Below are 15487 nucleotides of genomic sequence, written 5' to 3' on the forward strand. Positions count from 1 at the left end.
GCTCTACCAGTGAGCTTTATACCCAACCTAATTATGTCTTTTTAAACCCCATTCTCTCCTGGGATTAGGTGAGGTCTCTTGGTTCGGACAGCCCTAGGTTCAAGCCTGGCTCTTTACCACTGACCCTGCCTCTGTTCCAGCCATCTTCTTTATGGCACTCTAGCGGTGTCTTCACCTTCAAAACAGAAATAATCATTTCACCTACAACGCTGGGCCCCCGAGAAGGATTCAATGTACAGGCTGCAGCATTGGTTTGGCACCAGGAAGCACACCTTGATGTTAGCTGTGGATTTCTGACTTTCATTTTTCGGTAATTTTTCTTTCCACCCTCTGAGCTGTTTCTAGCAGTCACCATTCAATAAACTTGCCAATGCAGACATAAAAGGAGGGATGAGCCCTGGAATCTGTTTCAAGAGACATGGTACTAGGAACCACTGTTCCACACTTTTTTCCTGTGATATGCAAGATATCCTTGTGACATAGGATAAGAAGGGATGAAACGCTGTGTCAAAAACAAAAGACACAGCTATGGCATATGGATATGAAAAACAGATAGGTATATACATACCCAACTGTTTTTCCTTATCAAGGCTTTTTGCCCTTAAGCACAAATTTGGGTTCCAGAGGCAAATCTCTGAGGGTTCTGGCATTGACCTCATGAAATCTCCTGTCTATTCAAGCCCCCAAACTCTAAAGGAAGTAAGTAGCAGGCACTCCTTACACAATACAAGGAGGGAACTATGGGGCGTTCTCTGCGTTGGCCACCTGTAGACAGGTCATTGTGACGCGAGCACTATGGACACGTGGAACACCTGCCAGAGAGCAGGGGCGGGGTTATCTCCGACAGCAGGTCCAAACGCAGGATACCCTAGAGATGGGGGTCACGGGAAGACCCCAGGGAGCAGAGAGAGGGACACTCGCTCCTCTTATCCCTGATCCACTCCAAACAAGGTGAGACCACCGCCCTCCCCCTACCCGGATCCTGGGGTCCGTGGGGGGAGCGGTCGTCCGTTGCTGTCCCTGTGGGAGGGAGGCGGCGGGCGCTGGCCCGGGAGTGGGTGAGGGGAGGGCGGCGGGGGTGCCCGCCCGGGCAGCGGTGCTGCGCTGCGGCGCGGCGTGCACGGGCTCGGCGCTGCTATTCCGGCTGGCGGCGGCCGCTGCAGGAAGGACCGCTTCCTGCGCTCCCCGCCCCTTCCCTCGCCAGAGCTGACGCTGACGTCGGCGCAGGGAGCTGGAGGGACGCTCGGATCTCCGCCGGGAGGCTCCTAGGGGCCGGGGCTCCGAGGTACCTGCCCTCCGGGGCCGGGGCGGGGGCGAGCCGGGCGGGCTGCATGCTGCAGCGGGAGACGCCCGGCGGCAGCCAGGGCGATTGGGGACGCCAAGCCAAGGCTGCCTCCGCTGCCCTTTGGGGGCGGCGGGTAACAGGCGGGTCACCTCGTCCGCCCCGGATCCGGGTGCGGGAGGAGCATCATCTCCCTTCCCTCCTGCGGATCCTCCCTCGGGCCTGGATGTGAGGAGGATGCGCGCGCTCTGGGAGCGTGCGTCAGTCCCGGGGAAGCGGGAGGGTATCCCTAAGAGCACCTGCACCCGCACCCAAGCCGCATCCCCACAAGCCCTCGGCTGGCCTCCCTTTTTCAGAGCATGAGGGCCTACCCCCGCCCCGTCTAGGTACCCTCTGGACAGGGACTTGTGTTTAGGGCTGACTTGTTGCCTAGTTCACCTGCAGCGGTATCTGACGTTTGCTTTTGCTGTTCCTCCATTGCTGGTCTTTGGCAGGGGTGGCTAAGCGCCGATGGGTACCTTTTTTATAATGACTGGTGCCAGGAGGCCTGTGGTTGGCCCCTGCGGGCTAGGAAGAGTCACTGAGCATGCCACGTTCTTGCAAAGCCTGGCGCGCGGGTTTCTTTGGGTGCTGCGCTGCTGACTCCGCCTTTCCTGCCCCGAGGTTAACGCAGCTCCTGTTTCCTCTGAAAGTATATCCTGTTATGCCAGTCTTTCTCCCGAGAGGCTCCCGTTACCCTCCCCACTATCTTTTGACTTGGAGCGTCCCAAAGCCCCTCAACTTGTCTTTAGGGCCTCTAACGCCCCATGCCGATATGTTGGCAAATAGTATTAGCTGCCTCTTTCTGGGGGAGAAATTAAGGTTTAGAAAGGAGACGACACCCTCCCCTTTTTAGGTAGCATTGAAAACAGCTCAAGAAAGGGTTTGTCCATCAACATGGGCGGGGGGGGGGCAGCCTTTGATGCCTAAGATCTGGTAACTAAAAATTACAGGGATTTTGAAAAGACATCACCAGCTGGTTTGAAAATGGTAATGAAGGAAGGAAGACACTCAGGATATTTGTTGACCATTATGGTCCCATAAACGATAACTTACTGAAAACATGATTATTTCAGCCCTGTCTCTCAAATTGGCTCCCATGATCCTCTGGTTTAAGTCTGATATCTCAACTGCTCTGAAGCTAAGAAGTAAAGTAGGACATGATTATTAAATCCACACTCCCAAATGTTTCTTACCCTTTGTTCAACACACACACACACACACACACACACACACACACACACACACACACACACTTTTATTGTTGTTTTGTGTATACGTCTGTGCATAATGTCTGAGCACCCTTAGCGCGCCATGCCCCACGTGGGAAGGTCATAGAGTAAATTTGCGGACTTGGTTGTCTCCTTCGGCCTTTCCGTAGGTTCCAAGGGGTTAAATTCAGGTTGCCAGCTTTGTACCATAAGTACCTTTACCTGCCCAGCCATCTCACTGCCCACCCCCAATTGCTTCTGTTTTCTTTTTAGGTTTCAATTTTTATTTTTAAAACATATTTGTAGAGAATACTATAGGTTCAAAATAAGTTTATGGTTCTTAGTCTCTCAAACACGAAGTTTGGTCTTAGCCCAGTACAGGAGTTTTGATTGCAACAGATGCTATTTTATAATAGCATTTCTTATTACTTAGGAAAATGGTTGCAATGTTATTAAAAATGAATCTTGAGGAAACCTAGCAGTTAAACTACAGAGTTCTGTTACTTGCAATAATTAGAGAAACCTGCCATTAGAAAACTGACCCTTGATCCTCCAATGAAAGCTAAAGACATCAGCTGGTAATTGCTTGTGATTTTATACCCTTTCCACTATCTGGTAGACCTGAGTATCTGTTTAACTGCTCTGTCTGAGCATCTTTATTTCTGTGTCTAGACTTATGAAAAGTATGTTAAATCTTGTTCCCCAATAGAAAATCTTCCACATGACTATTTTCAATGTATCTAATGGCACACGTACTTTTTTCCCAGGTAGAAGCAGCTGTATCAGTGGAAGGAGAGTGTCTTAGTTAGGGCTTCTATTGCTGTGAAGTGCTACCATGACCATGGCAACTCTTCTAAGTAAAACATCTAATTGAGGAGGCTTGCTTACAGTTTCAGAAGTTCAGTTCATTATCATCATGGTGTGGCATGCAGACAGACATGATACTGGGGGAGTAGCTGAGAGTCCTAAATCTTGCAGGCAAGAGGAAGGAGACTGTGACACTGGGCAGTATCCTGAGCATAGGAAACCTCAAAGCCCACCCTCACAGTGACACACTTCCTCCAACAAGACCATACTCACTCCAACAAAGCCATACCTCCTAATAGTGCCACTCTATGAATTTATGGGGGCCAATTACATTCAAACTCCCACGGGGAGTATGACAAGACCTAGTAGGATAAACTAGTGTTGAACATGAGCTCTCAAGTTACAGGAACCTGCAAGAGAAATGGGGGAATGGATAGGTCACTGGGATCTGGAAACATGTTTCCTCTCTACTGGGTGATCGTGACAGTTGGAAGTCTACAGATGGGTGGCTACAGCAGGACTGGCATTCCGTGGTCACCAGTGTCTTACTATTATCAGATATAAGAGATGCGTGGTCACAGGAGTAAAGCAGATTACAGTTTATGAGCCTTATTACCCCCCACACCCATCCAGAGGCCTCATAGAACCTCACACTCCATGACTCATAGAAGTAAAACATTTTTTTTTCTTGGTTTCCAATTATGTTTCTTTCTACAATCATATCTAGTACCAAGGAAGATAACAGAGAACACACAGGCTTTGAGTCTCAGTTTGAGCGGGACTGGAGCCTGTGCAGAAATCTCTCCCCAAGGCTCATGTGCTGAAGGCTTGGCCACCAATGTAGCGTTCACAGATTGGGTTTGGAAAACTGATGGGTTCCTGAGAGCTCTAACCTCATCCATGAATTAGCTCATGAATGGGTTCATAATTTGATGGCAGTAGTGGAAGATGGTGGATCTGATTAGAAGATGTGATCCAATGGGGGCATATCTTTCAAGATTATGTCACATATCAGGTCTTGCTTCTTTTCTGTTCCCTCGCTCTCTCTGCTTCCTGGATATCATGAGGTGGGAAGCCCTGCTCTGTCATGCCCAATTTATCCTCTAAGTTGACTTTCTTTAATATAAAATGTATATTTTTTGAGAAATTCATACGATGTATTTTGATCATATTTACCCTTACTTGACTCTTATCCCAAATCCTCCAGATCCATCTCCCACACTGTTGCACACTCTGATTTTCTCTTTAATAATTACTGTATATATATATATATATATATATATATATATATATATATATACTGAATCTGTTTAGCGTTGCTTGTATGTGTATGGTTTTATGGCTGGCTGCTTGGTATTGGATAACCAATCAAGGGAGTGGGGAAGACTTAAGTTTGCTCTCTCAGCAGTCATTAGTTTCCTGTAACTTTCCATCTAGGGGTGAGGCCTTGTGAGATTTTCCCTGTCCACATTGGCTTGTCAACTGATGTTGTCATTGTTTGGGGCTTGTTTAGGCTTCGACCATATTGTTGAGATTTCATGGGTATGGCTTCCCTGTAAAAAATCTATAAAAGATATAATCTTACAGCAGACATCCTGCTCCTCTGGCTCTTAAAATCTTTCCACTTTGGGCTAGAGAGATGGCTCAGTGGTTAAGAGCACTGGCTGCTCTTCCAGAGAACCAAGATTCAATTCCTAATGCCCACATGGCAGCTCAAGACTGTAACTCCAGTTCCAGGGGTTCTGATACCCTTACACAGACATACATGCAGGCAAAACACCAATGCACATAAAATAAAAATAAATAAATTAAAGAAAGTCTTCCCACCTCATCTTCCATGGTGTTTCTTGAGCCTTAGGTGTAGGAGGCTGTGTTTGAGATGTGTCATTTGGGGCTGGGCATCCCACAGTAAGTTGTTCTCAGCATTTTGATCAGTTGTGTCTTTCTGTGATACTCTCCATCTGCTGCAAAAATAAGCTTTCTTGAAGAGGCACAGGAGCTGAATTTACCTATAGATGGAAGGCTAAGAATTTAGGATGCAGTCAGGAATTACACTGGCTTAGAAAAGTGGCAGGAGTGGATTCTCCTCGAGGTTCCAAGACCACCTAGTGGGAGGGAATCTTCTCCAGCTGGATATCTGATAGAGGAATGATGGCCAGGATATATAAAGAACTCAAAATCGAGAGTCAAGAAAGTAATCCAACTGACATATAGTTCTGAACAGAAGAAATAAAAATATCTAAGAAATACCTCAAAAAATGTGCAGCATTCTTGGGGACATGCAAATTACAACTACTTTGAGATTCCATCTTGCCCCATCAGAATGGGTAAGATCAAGAAGACAGTTGACAATAAATGTGGACAAGGATGTGGGGGAAAGGAGAGACCCTCACTCACTGTTGGTGGATTGCAAACTGGTGCAGGCACTCTGGAAATCAGCATGAAGAATTTTCAAAACTGTAAAAGTAGATCTACTTCTTGGCACTGCACATCCTACTCCACAGATACTTGCTCAGCCGTGTTCATTGCTGCTCTATTCACAGTAGCTAGGAAATGGAAACAACCTAAATGCCCCTCAACTGATGATGGATCATGAAAATGTGTGTGTATACACAGTTGGATGTTATTGAGCTGTAAAGGAAAATGAAATCATAAAATTTCAGGTAAGTGGATGGAACTAGAAAATATTATACTGAATGCGGCAACTCAGAACCAGAAAGACAAATGCGTGTTCTTCATTATTAGTGGTCCTTGTTCCTCATCCTTATTTGAGACTGTATAACCTGGAGCCTGGAGTAGCCACAGAAACTAGGAAAGTAGGATAATCTATGAGTGTAAACCCAGAGTTAATTTCAATTATGTGCTGGGTAGTTGCAAAGGCATTGACGTATCAGTACAAAATAGAAGCTTGATATTTAAAAGGCATTAGAAAGTGAGAACCTTGCAGTTGTCAATTTAGAATATAATTAGCCCAAAATACAGGAAATTTAAAAGGGAGTTAAAATCTAAAGGCAGTGGAGTACTGTGGAATGAAAAACAAAGTACATGCATTTCATGATGGGACACCGACCACGCAAATGATACTGACTTTTCTGATGGTCTCAATTGAAGAGCAGGGAAGTTCTCTAATTGTGGTGGTGAGAGTGGTGGGAGGAGTCTCTCTAAAGCAGTCTAAACATAAACATCCATGCCACTGCATGCTGTCTTCTCTGTTGCTCCCTCCTCCTCGGTTCCCAGGATAGGACACACTTCACAGTGCTTGAAGCTTTACAGTGCTGTTTAGAAGAATTCCAGGGTTCTATGTACTGTTTCCTGGGTGGGCATCCTCAGAGAGAGCAGACTGCCAGATTTCATAAATGGTGTCCTTTTCCCTGTTGGTAGAAGTGAGTCTGTCAGCCTTTGAAAGTATTCTGAGTCAGTGGTTATCTAGGAATATGTTTTAGCCTCATTAGCCAACCTCATTTCAACCTAGACTGATGTGGAGTGCTTAAAAACAGGAAGCCAGAAGTCCAAAACTGGTTTGAGTTTCCTAGCTATTGGCCAAAGGAGAAGTTATTTTCTAAGTTTTTTTTTTTTTTTTAATTTGTTTTATTTCTTTGCTTGCAAACTGGGAATGGAATGACCTCCTCTTGGTTGTGTCTTGCAGATGAAGTCATTGGATAGGTGCTTCTCACATGTCAAGTGTTCAGTTAGTGACAGCCTACAATTGTAACCTTTGTCCTGCACTTACTGGTGCTGTGCTGGGTGCCAGGGAGATGAAGTTGTGGGCTCCAGCTCTCAAGAGGCCAGAGAGAGATACAAATGGAATGAGCTCGTGCAGGAGAGTGAGGAAGTGCAGTGCCATTCCCAGCCTGAGACAGCGAATTCCTAAGTGGGAGTACAGGAATGGGGAGATCCCTGGAGAAATGCAGTGGAAGGCATGTGTTGGGGTTCCTGAGGCTTCCCTGGGGAGGCAGCACTTGAGGAGATGCTAAACTGGAGGAAGGGGGACTTTGCAGGAAACAGTGTAAAAAAAAAAAAAAATATATATATATATATATATAGTATATATAGTGTACATATAGTGTATACATGTGTATATATATAGTGTACACACACACACACACACACATATATATATATATATGAAGCTCTAGTTGTCTGAAATATCAGGAGGACAGTTCTTTGCGACACAGTATAACCTGGGGGGAAAAAGTCCTGTGCTTTGCCAAGAAGTTCAGAGTTTCTCTAATGGCAAGACAGTGATGAAAGTATTTTGAGTTGCAAAACAAACAGCATGATTAAATTTGCATCTTACAGGAATTGTCTGGAAAACAGTGTGAAAGAATGGAGTGGGCAGATACTGGAAGAGTGCTGCCTCAGAAGTCCTAGGCCGGGTCCTGCTGTGTAGACAGAAAGGGGAAAGATGTGCTGAAGGAGAAATAAATGGGAAGAGTGTGGAGGCTAAAATCAGAGAGATGGCTGCTTCTCAAATGAGGCCACTTGGTGGAGTCAGTGCTGGTACCTAGCAAAGAGACTATGTAGAAAGGGAAAGAAGAAAGATCAGGTTTTAGTTGTACTGAAATTGAGGAGCCTGTACACTAACTATGTGAAGTCTCAGAGAGGATGTAGCTCAATAGTCAAGAGCCCACTTTGGGAGGGGGCGGGGCAGGAAGCCGGTGGGTGATGGAAATGATGGAAGACGTTGATCTCATATTCTGGAGAGCTGTTTAATTTTGGAAGTCATTGGAGTACAGCTGGTGATTGAAGTGTGGAAATACATGAAGACGCCTAGATAGAGCCAAGTGTGTCCTAAGGCGGCTGAGGCGGAGCTTTGTATACAGGTAGTGATATTTGAGATGTGGGCATGGAAGAGGAGGAGCTATCAGGAAGGTTTAGCAAGGAGAGTGTTTTCTTGAGGAATCCTTCAGAGAAGGAAGAGGTCAGGACTTTGGGGTAAAAAGACATTGAATGGGAACAGAAAGCTGAAAGCAAGGGAGTGGACTAACTTGAAACAAGAAATAATTGGGGGCCAAAGGTCACAGGGGCCTGGGGATCTGACTGTCCTTCTTAATGGGAAGATGGAGAACTGCAGGGGTTATGGCCATGGTGTTGGATAGTTCTAAAGAAATGAGCAGTATACACAGAGAGCAGACACTATGACAGGTGTCCAGGCACATCCAAGGCCATGGTTTCCAGTGTACAGGAGCAGAGATGCTGCCCCTCATCACCCTGGGGAGCTTTCTCCCACTTGCTGTTCCCCGAGGTCAGGAGTCTTCTCATCCAGTGCTCTAGCATTGCCCTGCCCCTGAGCAGCATCACAGTTGGTGATGTGTTGATCAACAACACAGAAGCATGTGTTGGTGCCAGGCTATCCCTTCTTTCTGTTTCCTGCTTCTCTCCTCTGTCCTGCTGACCTGGAGGTTTCATGCAATTTCCTTGTTATTATACCAGGGCCAGCCCTATCAGGTATATTTTCACTGACCTGCCCTTCCAGATTCCCATCAAAGTATTCAGCCTGCCATGTAAGCTCTGGGCTTCAGTACTGCTTAATCTCATAAGTGTATTCACTGAGAAAGTAGAAAGAAACTGGAATAGGTATCATGTGCTGGTTCTCAAATAACATTAACTGGATGGCCCAGCTAATAGGAAAACCCAAAAATATCATTTTCTCTTGCTTTGTCACTGACTCTTAAGACCTTCATCTTTCCTCACAAGCCACTCTCAGCTCAAGCTGAGATTTAGTTGCCACAATTTAACCAAGGAAAGTCCTGGAATGTGTGCCAGTCCCAGAGAAAGGAGCCGTGGTGTCTTGTTTGCAGGGTCTCTGCACAGCGTTGACATTTTATAGACCTCATCCTGATGTGTGTTGACTTCAGCTGTCTTGTCTATTGAAAGAGGCTTACTCTGCCTTGGGAACTTTCCTTCAGCCATGAGCCTCAGTTCCCTAATCTGTGAAAACAGAAGGCTGGACTAAATGATCTTTACATCCTCTATAGTTCTCAGCTACAAGCACCTACAGCCATAGATGCATTCTAATCTCTTTGAAGAAAAATCTTGCGTCCATGTCACATCCTCCGATTGCTGGCATTAAACAGATGTGCAGTTTCATATCATTGTGGACCCTGTGGTCAATCTTGTTCTTTTCACTGTTAACCATTCTGTTTGTGTATGGACTATATCTAATGTATTTTGTCTGTAAATATCTATCTCATATCTGTATTTGTAAGTGTGTGTGTGTGTGTGTGTGTGTGTGTGTGTGTATACAGAGAGAGAGAGAGAGAGAGAGGGAGGGAGGGAGGGAGAGAGAGAGAGAGAGAGAGAGAGAGAGAGAGAGAGAGAGAGAGAGAGAGAGAAAGGGATTCTTCTCATCTCTTTTAAAACACAATACCAGAGATTGAACTTAGGGCCTCTCATCTGCTGGGCAAGTACCACTACACTACAACTCCCAGCCCATTTTGTAGCTTTTATTTGGAGATAGGGTCTCACTCTGTAGCCCAGATAGATCTTGAACTTCCCATCTTGCTTCCTTGGCCTCCCAATAGCTGTGATGGCAGGTGTATCTTTTCACTTTTGATGGGCCTTTAGTTCCCAGCCCGCTCTATCACTCTGACAAATCTTGTGTGAATCAACAAGTGTCATACATAGACTGGACCTAACTGAAAAAAAAAAAATAGGAAAATGTGATGGATGGTGATTTTGTAGGTTAAGTCACTTTAAATTAACATATATGAGTATATAATGATGTCTTTGACCAACTAAAGCCACCAATTCTAGGAAAGAAATGGATTAAGTGTATCATGTATTTAACATAGAATAATGGTGACCTAAGCTCTTTGCTGATTTGCCTAATGCCTTAGACCAAGACTATCCAACAAAAATACAGTGGTAGCCATACAGATAGGATTTTAGGCAGTCTAGTCATTTTAAAGTGTTCTTAATTTAAAATACTAAAATAAGCAGGTGAAATTAACTTATTTTATATTGTTCAATATATAAAAATATTTCAGTATGAAATGTAAAGCTTTGTAACACATACATACAATACAGTTAAATATAAAATATGTGTATATTATATTTTACTTAAATGCATATTGTATATCCCATTTAACATTTGTCTTATATAAAGGAAAAAAATTCTATAGAATTTAAATATATATAGATATATAAGTGAATACAAATGATTTGTATAAACATAAAATATAGATTTATTAATAAGATATTTTGCTGGTTTGGATTCCTTTTTTATTTTATTTTGTTTCTTAAGTCTTTGAAACCACCTATGAGTTTTACACAGACAATATATCTGAATTCCAATTAGCTATATTTTCAGTGTTTAGTTGCCACATGTGGCCAGTGGCTGCTACATTGGATAGTCTTACATGATAAAGTTAATTTATCATAGATTATTCTTTCATAACAAAAATTTAGACTTGTTTTCATTCTGTAAAGTAATATTTGTAACAGCCTTCCAAGTGTTACACTTCAGTCCCAGTGAAATGCAGTTTAAGAATAACGTTTGGCTCAGTCATTTAATAATGTCCTGTGCTGATATTTGAAGGGGGTTTTATTTCTTCATAGTTGTTTACTTAGACACTTGTCTGTCTTGGTAGAGTGTTCTTCATTTGTCATACTTCACCTTTTCAGGTTAATGTTTTAGAGAAAACACCACCACAAATAAAGATTCAAATCTGTATGCTGCACTTGAATTAGCATTTGAAAGTTACATAAACAGATAAAATCAAAGGTGATATAATTTATACAGCAAACCCCCTCCTCTCTTTTTCATCAATTACTCTTCATCAGCAAAGGCCAACTATTTGCTCTTTTGCTGTTCCTAGTGTTACAGTTGACTGATACACATTTTTATATGACTCACACTTACAGATTTCCTTCAGGGTTATTACCTGCAAATGTCAGCCTCCGGGTATGGCTGCTATGTTTTTTGTAATAGGAAATTTACCTGGATTGTCCTTTGACAGCAGGGCTGTGGGCAATAGACGAGGAGTGGGACCAAATAGGCCACACTCCTTGTGGGCAGCTTGAATTTTCTGGTTTGTTTTTATCCTTTCCCCAGTGTTCTTCCTTGTGAATCTGACCTTGAACCTCAACTTAAACAAGTTATCTCCAATTTTGGAACCCAATTTCCACAACTCAAAACAGACAATGTTGTGTTTAATATCTCTAGACTTTCTCTTGGTTTTTCGATATCTCTGAAATTAAAATGGGCTGTAGAGTTTTTGTGCAAGAGGATATTCTTGTGTCAGCTAGCCTAGTCAATTTTACTGATGTTGTGTGAAGTCACATAGGTGAAGAGACATGGAAAGGTACAAGTTTTTGGTGTGGTTATTGGTGTATCAGATTTTACTGATATTCAGGAGTATCTTAGAAATGATTAAAATATAATTATTTGGGGAAGTTGATTTTAATGGTTTTGTGGAATCATTAATGTTAATTATGCCCTGTGTACTGGCTGTCTGGTTTTGTGTGTCAACTTGACACAAGCTAGAGTCATCAGAGAGGAAGGAGCCTCAGTTGAGGAAATGCCTCCATGAGATCCAGCTGTAAGGCATTTTCTCAATTAGTGATCCATGGGGGAAGGCCCAGCCGATGGCTGGGGGTGCCATCCCTGGGCTCGTGGTTCTGGATCCTATAAAAAAAAATATGTTTTTATCATGGAATATTTTGTTTACTCCGTCTATGGTGATTGAGAGTTTTGCTGGGTATAATAGTCTGGGTTGGCATCCATGGTCTCTTAGTGTCTACATAACATTTGTCCAGGACCTTCTAGCTTTCATAGTCTCTATTGAGTAGTCTGGTGTTATTCTGATGGGTTTGCCTTTATATGTTACTTGGTCTTTTTCCTTTGCGGCTCTTAATATTTTTTCTTTGTTCTGTATGTATAGTGTTTTGATTATGTAGCAGTAAGGCTTGTTAAGGAAGGGAATGGCTCAGTTGCCTTTAGCCTACTGGCTATGGGTGGGTTAGGACTTCTGTTGGTCTTTTCTATGTCGAACACACAGATTGCAAGCCCAGCGCCACTTTGAGATCTTTAGCAGCAGTTAACTCTGTAGCTCACACACGATTGAGCCTGTGTGATAATGAGTATTCAGAAACGGGTAATACCTGAGGGGTGCTGACCAACCTAAGACAGAGTGCCTATGTGGCCTGGGCAGGTGTCTCCATGATGGGTAAGGTGACCTGCTGATGTCCCATGCAACCTAAGTCAGAAGCTCATTTTTTAGTAGAAGAGGGGACCTGTAGGGCCCTGGCCCCCCGTTTTGGGTAGTTCTTGCCTTGCTTGCTGACCTTGACCTTGATATCCTCCCTATGCTAATTTCCTGCCGGGTTCCACCCTCTTCAATGCTTAACGGAAGTTCCTTGTCTGTGTATCCTGCATAATGGACATTAACAGCTTAGATACAAGATTGTAAAACATCAGTAGCGAACGTCTGCCCTTCCGGGGTTCTCCCATTGTGCTGTAAGCCTGTGTTTAAGACCTCCTCCCTGCTTCAATAAACGGGCATTTGGCATTCAAAAAATAAATAAATAAATAAAAAATAAAGGCATGCATCATCAAAAAATAAATAAATAAAAAATACCCCAAACTAGCCGGGCGGTGGTGGCGCACGCCTTTAATCCCAGCACTCGGGAGGCAGAGGCAGGCGGATCTCTGTGAGTTCGAGGCCAGCCTGGGCTACCAAGTGAGTCCCAGGAAAGGCGCAAAGCTACACAGAGAAACCCTGTCTCGAAAAAACCAAAAAAAAAAAAAAAAAAAAAAAAAAAATACCCCAAACTGTAACCTGAAGGTACTCTCATTTTTGTGGCCTGCTGTTAACCTTGATAGTGTATCCCTTTTTAATCTGTACTGTCACTTTGTTTCCAATAAAATTATCTCAGTAATTACAAAAAAAAAAAAAAAGCAGGCTGAGCAAATCAGGGCAAGCAAGCCCATAAGCAACACCCCTCTCTGGCCTCTGTGACAGCTCCTGCCTCCAGGTTCTAGCCCTGGTTGAGTTTCTGTTCTGACTTCTCCTGTGATGGACTGTGATCTGGAAGTGTAAGCCAAATAAACCCTTTTCTCCCCAACTTGCCTTTTGGTCATGATGTTTCATCACAATAGAAACCCCAACTAAGACTAGTTGGTACCAGGAGTAGGTTATTGCTGTGACAGATCTGAACAGGTTTGGGGAGGTTTGTGAAAGGACATTGGAACTTTGGGTTAGAAGAATGTTAGGAGCTCAGTGGGATGTTCCTGAAGAGCTTGGGAGATGCGAATGTTAGGAGGAGTGCAGATGCCGTAGGCGTGGCTTGTGAAGTTTCAGAGGGAAGTTTAAAGGCTCTGTCAGGGCCATTTGTTATTTTGAATTAAGATTCTGTGGTTCTGGTTAGCTGGGACTCAAGAATCGGCTGTGATTAACAAGATACAAGAACTACTAAAGTGAAACTTTCTTTTGCTGGAATATTTGATGGTGGTCTGCTGGAGCTAAGAAATTAACAGTGATTAAGAAGAGACCAGTGTCACTGAAGTGAAATCTTCTGGGAATTGTTTCCTGAGAGCGCAGAGAAGCTGTGTTCCAGAGGCAGCCGAGGTTGTAGCTTACGCTGTCAGCTGGATGTGGTAATGTGTAAGAGTTCCTCAGGTGGTACTGAATTTGAAAGTATAAAGGGGTCATGGAGAGCAGCTGACGCTTGGCACTGTGAGAGGCCCAAAGAGGCCATTGGTAAAATATAGTCTCATGGCAGTTGAAAGCCCTGGACTGAAGGGGTCATGCGAAGACTTTGAGGCTTGGCACCATGAAGAGAGCCTATGAGAGAGAGGCTATTGGTGAAAGAAAGTGCAGCCCAGTTGCAGCAGAAGACCCCAGTGTTTTTGAGATCTCAGTAACTCCAGCAGCAGCAGTGGAGTGGAGCCAGCTGGAGCCTAGAAGACAAGCTGTGTGTGCTGCGGAGGGCGGAGCTGGAGAAGCGACCCAAGCCCTTCGGAGGAGCCCAGAAGATCGTGAGTGGATCCCAGCCATCCGATGGTTGGAATTTGGCTTTACTTTGATTTGATTGTGACTGTGCCCTGATTTTTCCCTCTTAAAGTAAGAAAAAGTATTTTTCTGGAGCCCACAGTTGTAAGACTTTGAATTTTAAAAGACTTTGGATTTGAAAAGAGATTAGCTACTTTAAAGGGACTGAAAATTTAATGTGTAAAGACGGTGGGACTTTTAAATTTGCGTTTTTAATGTGAGGTCTTGAGGATGAATAAAAAAGGAAGGGTTGTGGCCTTGTAGTGATGTTTGTGTGTCGAGTTGACAAGGGGTCAGTTGGACTGGCTGATTTTGTGTGTCGACTTGACACAAGCTACAGTCATCAGAGAGGAAGGAGCTTCAGTTGAAGAAATGCCTCCATGAGATCCAGCTGTAAAGCATTTTCTTCTCAATTAGTGATCAGTGGTGGAGGGCCCAGCCCATGGTGGGTGGGGCCATCCCTGGGCTGCTGGTCCTGGGTTCTATAAGAAAGCATGCTGAGCAAGCCATGGGAAGCAAGCCAGTAAGCAGCACCCCATCCGTGGCCTCTGCATCAGCTCCTGCCTCTAGGTACTAGGCCTACTTGAGTTTTTGTTCTGACTTCCATCAATGATGGACTATAATCTGGAAGTGTAAGCCAAATAAACCCTTTCCTCCCCAACTTGCTTTTTTTGTCATGGTGTTTCATCACAATAGAAAAACCTAACTAAGACACCCTGTATATTAATGTCTAAGTTGTTTTAATACATGAATAAAATGATCATTTGAAAATATTCTAAGACCCTCAAGTCATTAACATAATATGTAGCTTAGCAATGACTTGCATCTGTAAAGTTTAATAAAAACTCAGCCATCTTTTAGCTGCTTTGAATAAGGTCAGAATTCTGTTTTTCTCATGTAAGATTTTTCTGACTCACAAAATTAAGGCATGATCCTGCCTCACATTTACTTGTGAATTTATGAAATGTCAACAAAAAAAATTCAGGGGACATAAACCTAGAAATAGAATCTACTGAAATGTTCAAGTAATCACAACCTTATGAAAATCTAGAGAGAAGCCCTATGGTATTAGAGAGAGAAAAACACCCACTACATCTAGTCAAAACTGTTGTCCTTTGTACAAAGATGGAATGTGAGTTGAGTTTCCTATGCTC

General features: G+C 43.7%; 1 protein-coding gene across 14 annotated transcripts in view; it reads left to right on the plus strand.

Annotated features, from left to right (window-relative positions):
- Window positions 1-792: 792 nt before the first annotated feature.
- The window catches only part of Ica1 (islet cell autoantigen 1), a 141603-nt gene continuing 126908 nt past the window's right edge, over window positions 793-15487 (plus strand). For 4 of the 14 annotated variants that reach the window (XM_042272799.2, XM_042272800.2, XM_076566206.1 and 1 more), the window contains exon 1: window positions 798-951. The gene's annotated coding sequence lies outside the window, so the exon portion shown is untranslated. Of the gene's footprint in view, window positions 952-1064; window positions 1286-15487 lie in introns of those variants that run through there. The other 10 variants (XM_076566201.1, XM_076566208.1, XM_076566203.1 and 7 more) reach the window with 5 other exon arrangements.

Source organism: Peromyscus maniculatus, chromosome 3 (assembly GCF_049852395.1).
Source record: "Peromyscus maniculatus bairdii isolate BWxNUB_F1_BW_parent chromosome 3, HU_Pman_BW_mat_3.1, whole genome shotgun sequence".
Taxonomy (NCBI): Eukaryota; Metazoa; Chordata; class Mammalia; order Rodentia; family Cricetidae; genus Peromyscus; species Peromyscus maniculatus.